Source organism: Salminus brasiliensis, chromosome 8 (assembly GCF_030463535.1).
Source record: "Salminus brasiliensis chromosome 8, fSalBra1.hap2, whole genome shotgun sequence".
Classification (NCBI taxonomy): Eukaryota; Metazoa; Chordata; class Actinopteri; order Characiformes; family Bryconidae; genus Salminus; species Salminus brasiliensis.
In genome coordinates, this window is record NC_132885.1 from 35,068,271 (window position 1) to 35,076,103 (window position 7,833).

The window sequence follows — 7,833 nt, forward strand, 5'->3', positions numbered from 1 at the left end:
TTAAGTCAGTGGTCTAACTAACTTCACCATAAGGCCAGAAGTTAGGTTACATGTCTGACATACAAACTGGTATTTCAGTGTAATATGATAAAGGGCATCAATGGAATAATATGTTTATTTACTTTTCTTGAGTTTTTTAGGAGACAGTGTAGCTACAGGTACTCCAAATACATCAGAAAAGCTATCATGCGGTCATGATCCGCTGGGACTGACAACAATGAGAGTGAACACTCGCAGGGAATGGATCAAAGCGAGAGAGTTTATTAAATAATAAACGGGGCAGAACACAAGATAAAGCAGCAAAACGTTAAAGGGAGGAATGTAGCATAGAAACACAAACGTGACAACGTAATCTGGGCAAAGCAAAGGAGCACACCTGGGGCTGACGAGACGAGGGCTAGGCTAGCGTGTCAGGGATGAGCCATAACGATAACGCTAACCAAAACCTACAGGCCGTGCCTGGTGAAACACAAAAGACCGCGCTAGTCAGGGGCTTATGAACTTACTTGACTCGAGAGCTGAGGAAACAACTACCGAACCCAAACGAGTTAAGCTCACTCACATGAACCAGCCCCTACAGATCCTTACGGTACATTCCGTCCTTAGATAAGAGAGTCAGAACGGTTGGGCAGGTACACAGGATTCCCTAGGCTAAGGAGGTTAGCCTCTATTCCCAAAGGCCGTCGACGAGCCCAACGGATCCAGTCTGAGCAATGGCACACAAGATCCAACACCGAGTCAACCGGAGTTGGAGGAGGGTAACATGGCGCTAGCCCTCCTTAAATACATCAGCCACAGGTGGAACGTATTATCCAAGAGTGAACACAAACACATTAACACAACCGTGAATACTGAACATAACATTAACGTAAAATTCAACATAAGAGTTCTCTTCATTATAAGAGTCCGTAAAGCAACATGACATGACCGTGACTGAAAGACTTGAAGTCTCATGAACTCCTGCGCGCGGCGGCACGAGACCAAGAAACCACATGCCAAGAAACTACAAAAGGAAGAGAGAGTGTGGCTCAACACCCCTTGATGAGATGGAGAGTGAAGCTTTTGATGTGATTGGTGAAAAATCTGTGGCAAAGGACAGAAAAAATGACAGGGCAACCCTTGCAGGTACAAAAAGAGAAAGATTACGGTTACAGGTTACAGGTTTGAGAATAAACCAGACATCTCAGATTTGTCAGTTGGTGATTTTGTAGTAGCAAAATTTGCTACCAAAAGCAAGAGCTACTATTACATCGGCTTAGTTGAGAGCTAAAGGAGAATCCCAGGTCGTGCTGGTAATCAAAATCCTACCTTCACATTTAAGGAAAATGATAAAGGGTTCTTTCCATGAAGTGATGTGCTAAAGAAATTACCTTAACCTTAAGGTTGGAGGGATTGCAAGGCGGGAGCAGCAATTCATATTTCACTGCAACCTTAATGAGTGGAATGTGGACATTTACCCCGCTCAGCGAAACACCCGCCGAGGGAGCCAAAGCGCTGGACATTAGCAGCAACCTTAAGCGGTTAGCAAACAGAAGATATTCAAGGATAGTTATTCATGTAGGGGCCAATGATATTCGTCTGCGGCAGTCAGAAGTTACGAAGGATAATATTATAGAGGTGGTTAAACTGGCCCATAAATGTCCGATCCCATAATTTGCTCTGGTCCCATCCCAATGAGGCGCGGCCCTGAGTCCTACAGCCGACTCACAGCGCTGAACCGCAGGATGTCCAAGTGATGTTCGGAAAATCATGTGGGCTTCATAGATAACTGGTTAAAGTTTGAAGGCAAGCCTGTTTTTTAGGTAGGGATGGCGTCCACCCCACGCGGGAGGGTGCTGCCCTACTTTCGTGTAGCATAGCCCATAGTCTGCTAGTTAGTCGGCAGAGGAGTGTAAAAGACTGCTGACAATCCAGAGCCGGGACCAGGCTGCAGACAGACAGGCTAAACCGACAGTCTGCGAGCTGCTTTGAGGCGTCACCCAGGTTTCACTGTATTGAGACTGTGTCTGTGCCCCGAATTAAACCTAAACATAGAATATCTAAATCAGCTCGTTTTAATAATTTAATCAGTGTTAAATTCTTGCAATCAAACGATAACAACAGACTTAAAGCTCGGCCTACTTAATATTAGATCAGTAACCTTGAAAGCAGTGATCGTAAATGAAATTATATGCGACATTTTCTCCCTCACTGAAACCTGGATTAGACCTGATCAATATACAGCACTAAATGAAGCCACCCCCGCAGGTTATAAATATGTACATAGCCCTAGATTATCAGGCAGAGGGGGTGGAGTATGCATAATCTACCAGAATACACTAGATATTATTCAAAAACACTAACACCTTCACTTCTTTTGAGATTCTCTACATTAATATATCTAATCCAGCCACAGAAAAAAAATGCATTCACACTAATTAATATCTATAGGCCTCCAGGGCCCTATTCTGATTTTTTTAAAGAATGTAGTGATTTTGCTGCAGACTTGGCAGTGTGCAGCAACAAAGTTATAATAGTAGGAGACTTTAATATTCATTTTGAAAAAAACAGACGATCCATTAACAAAGGCGTTTGTATCAATTTTAGATTCTGTCGGCATCACACAAAACGTAACTGGACCCACACATTACAGTAACCATACCCTAGATTTAGTCCTGACCCTGGGTGTTAGCATCGATCATCTAAATATTATACCTCAAAGCTCAGTAATATCAGACCATTATCTAATCTCCTTTGAGCTACATCTAAGGCAAAATGTTAATTTGTCCCCCCCAACACTGTCTAAAGCCCACAATAACCGCAATGACCGCTGTACAGTTTACTAAAAACCTCTCACCCCTATCGACCTTAGCTTACACTCCGTCAGACCAAACGGAGCTAGTTAAATTAACAAACGATCTAGAAAATACCCTCCGATCAACCTTAGACAAGCACCATTTAAAAGTAAAATGACAAGGCAAAAAAGGCTTGTACCATGATACAGTGATCATACTCGTATCTTAAAACAAACAGTGTGGAAACTAGAGCGTAAATGGCGCTCTAGTTTCTAGAGGTGAAATAGAGGTGTTCTACTCTGCGTGGAAGGACGGCCTTAGTCAATATAGAAAGGCACTCATTAAAGCTCGCTTAGCGTATTTGGCCTTGCTGATCGAGAAAAACAAAAACAATCCCAGAGGTTTTTTTTGTGAGATATCTAAACTTACTAAAAGCCAGGCAGAAACTCAACCCCAGATTCCAACATATTTAACCAGTCATGTTTTTATAAACTATTTTAATGATAAAATAGAAAATATTAGACAACAAATCCAACCCTGCTTATTAAATCAAACATGGCCGTTACCTGGTGAAGCTGTTTTTGAACATAACTTAGTTGTAGAACAAAGGCTGGAAGCCTTCTACCCCCTTCCACAGCCAGAACTAGAAAAAATTATTTCCTCAGCAAATTGTACAACCTGTCCACTTGACCCAATTCCCTCTAAATTGCTAAAAGAAATACTCCCAATTATATTACAGATCTCTTTTAACAATTGTAAAGCCTTGGACATGTACCCCAAACCCTTTTGGTTTGGTTTGGTTCCTCCACCTCACAAGAAAGAACCAAACTCCAGCGCATCATCAGGAAAGCAGAGAGGATCATAGGATGTAACCTGCCATCACTTCAGCAGATCTACTCCAGCAGGATGAGGAAGCGGGCTGGCAAGATTACATCTGACCCCTCACATCCTGGACACCTCCTCTTCCAGACACTCCCCTCGGGTAGAAGACTGCGGTCCATCAAAACCAGCACAACACGTCATGCTAACAGCTTCTTCCCCAGAGCTGTAGCGCTCCTCAATCACAGTGGTCACCTCCCACTGTAAACCTCTAAACTTACAACTGAACTGTACCAAACCGGACTGAACAGTTATTTGCACTCTGCCTATTTTGCACTATGACTATTTGCACACCTGTACAGATGTCCTTTTCTTTTCTGTAAATATATTTTTCAGCTCTTTATTACCTTTATTACCTTTAGTACTTTCTACTTTTTTTAATTTATCCCCTACCCTATTTATTGTTTAGTGTCATTTTCCTTTAGTTTAAGACTGTGTTCTGTGTTTCTTTGTTACTTGTCATGCGTGTTGCTCTCACCAAGACAAATTCCTTGTATGGGTAACATACTTGGTGAAATAAAGAGATTCTGATTCTGATTAAAATAGCAGTCATAAAACCTTTAATCAAGAAACTAAATCTTGACCCCAGTGTATTGTCTAATTACAGACCCATCTCCAACTTAACATTTGTATCTAAGATATTAGAAAAAGCTGTGGCCCAACAACTCTGCTTATACCTGAGTAAGAATGACATGTATGAGAAATTCCAATCTGGATTTAGACCCAATCACAGCACAGAGACAGCCCTAGTGAAGATTACAAATTATCTTCTTGCCTCTGATCAAGGTCATGTATCTTTATTAGCCCCACTAGACCTTAGTGCAGCCTTTGATACAATAGATCATACTATATTACTAGAAAGATTAGGGAAAATGGTTGGAATCACAGGAACAGCCCTATCATGGTTCAAATCTAACAGGACGCTATCAGTTTTTCTTAAAGATAAAAGATTTATTTTCAAATTACACAGAAGTAAGATATGGAGTTCCATATCAGTCCAGTTCTATCAGCACTTTACTTCATTGAATACAAAATTCTTTCATTAACATATAAAGCCCTACATGGCCTCGCTCCTGAGTACCTGCGGGATTTTATTACATATTACGAACCATCACTTTAGATCTCTACTTAGATCTTAGGGTGCTGGACTCTTACTCGTTCCCAAAATTCAGCAAACCTCAGCACGGGGAAGAGCCTTTTCTTATAAAGCACCCCAACTCTGGAATAACCTTCCAGATAATGTTCGGGACTCAGACACAGTCTCAATCTTTAAATCTAAGCTGAAAAATATGTTTAGTTTAGCTTTTGGTAATTAATGTTTCTTAGATAAAGGTTGCAGGTCCAGGGGTTCGCGGACCCAGGGAATTGTAGTACACTGAGATGCTGGAGCTGTCGTCTCGCTGCTTACACGCGATCACTCAGGTTTGTTGACGATGGAGCAGATAGATGCATGCGTTTTCAGGGTGCTCCCGTGTCTGTTACCTTCTGGTTCTCTCCTTTTAATTAAGCTGTTATAATCAGACCTGCCAGAGTCGTCAGACACAATCTGATACTGCCCAACATTCTCTGCTCTCCATAAAATTCCTCTCAGAACTAACCCTCTCTTTTTACCTTCTCTGAGTAAATGGCCACCCAGCCCGACCAGCTGGAAGATTGCCCGCTGAGGTCCCCTCTACCTGCGTCAAACCAGCTGCCACCTACCGGTCCAACCAGCAGGCCCCCCACCCACCACCACCCATAGCAGACCAGCAGCTCACCCCCTACCACTGCTACCTGTTAAATGACCATGTTAAAACCTAAAACAAAAAGGAATCGTAACTATCTGCCACTTGGACTCGTAACTATCTGCCACTATTAATATCACCATTATTAACTATCTGTTGTATCTGGTTTGGTAATTTTTATCATTAATGTTTAAATAGTTCTGTCCAGAGGAGGATGGGTCCCCCTTGTGAGTCTTGGTTCCTCCCAAGGTTTCTTCCTCCAGCTCTAAGGGAGTTTTTCCTTGCCACTGTCACCATTGGCTTGCTCACTGGGGGTCTTTAATCCATCATGTCTTATGTTATTTCTTCTTTCTTCTTTGTCTCTGTCTTTTATTAATTACTAATTATGTAAAGCTGCTTTGTGATGACAACAGTTGTAAAAAGCGCTATACAAATAAATCTGACTTGACTTGACTTGACTTGATTTGTTTGCATGTTCCCAAATGTCATGCCAATGGTAATTTAGGAAGAAGATGATATAGTTTTAGATCAAAACGTTTTTTGACTAAATATTTTTAATGTCAATGTAGTTTTTTAGTTTTGTTTTTTCCTTTTTTATGTTTTACTTTTATTCAACATGTTTTTTAAAATGTTACTTAAAAATATTTTTTAACTTGTATATTGTTACAAAAATGCAAACAATTAAATATACTGAAATTTAAATTTCATTCAATTGGTTTTGTGATGTTTGAGTTAGCTATCAAGTCATATTTTCATTATTTGCGGAGAGAAATTGACTATTAAATGAGCTTTAAAGAGAAAATTATCTTTTCCTAATCTTTTTATACATGGTTACATGATTCAGATTCAGTGAGATTCGCCCCAGATGGTGCAAATTACTCACTGATTCGGATCAACTTACCCCATAACCTGGGGCAACTTGAGACACAGGAACACTTTTTTTAAGAAGCCATATTTTAAAAAATCTTTTCTCTTAGATGCATTCTGATCAGTTATGTTGATAGGAAACATCCTGAAAATATGTTTGATACTTTCATTATATTTCTGCCTTTTACTGAGGACCACATGAATCAAAAAAGGTTCATCTTACCCCACTGTGTCCTACCTTAAAAGCACTTGTTATATAAATTGTAAATAAGACCATTCAGACTGCGCTCTGACTGCACTTTTAGAGGCACAAATGACACGTAACCTACACACCTCACGAATAATAAATCGCACATTTCGTGTGGCTGCAGCTTGCGCTCGATTACATCAGTGTACGATAGTTACAGTGACTTAAAAACTGGAGGCGGCTGCCCCAAGCATGCAGTTAAAAGAGGACAGAAAGGGTTCTTGATCAGATGAATGACATCATTGTTCGGAGCAGTCTAGTTTTGCTAGGCTTTCATTTTGGTTAAAACTAGAAAATAAAAAATATTGATATATTTGCAAAATCGGCAAACATAAAACATCTAAGAACAGCTAAGTCAATTTATGGCTCAAATAAGTCATGTAATTAAACAAACTATAGGCTAACAATTGTCTTTGGGAAAATCGTGTCTGTGTTAGTAGTTAAAATACAAATATTATCAAATGCAAGCTAACTCTCCTGCACACAGAGTTAATAGCACAGGAAAGTATGGCAACTGCAGTGTAATCACAGTATTATAGAACACAAGATACTCAAATTGTAGCAATTTAACCACTACAATTTACAAAGCATCCTGTCATTTAATCTACAGGAGCGTCCGCTTGCATGCAGCACCAAAACATGAGCCAGAATTTTCTAATATTAAGAATTATTAAAGTAAAGATTCATTAGTAAATTGGTCATTTTAGTTACACAAATTATCTTTACTGTGACATTTTGAAGAATTATTGGAACAAAACACATTAGATCTGGGGCCAAAAAAGGAAGAGAGACAACCTACCTAAACATAGATATTTTTGATGTGAGAATATGTGTACTCCTCTGCATACTCTGGTGTATGCATATTTTGAGTCAGAATAGATATTACTAGTGGAAAAAATAGGTAATACAGAATTGATGGAGAGCGAATACAGAATACAGTCAAAGCAAAGCACACGTCCTGTAATAAGATTCACTGGAAAGTTGAATGTACTTTTTTTCTGCAGTAATTTTATTTTCTAGGTAATATTTAAAATAATTAAGAAGACTCTTGAATAGATAAATATGGCCATTTCCCAAAAAATACCAACTTGTATAGTTAAATGTTGGCAGTGATGTGCATTGGCTACTATTGGAGGATTTGGATGTGCAGTTATTCTCTGGAGAGAATGAGTAGTAATTCATGGGTTAGTTAGGGGCATTTATAACCTTTTATGAGATGAGGCATGTGTCTGTACAGATTCCACAGCCACTTGTGCATTAATTAACACTGTTGTTCTCCTTTTCTTAACACATAGCATGTTGGTATTTTATCTCCACTTACCACTTATGACCATTGTCATCT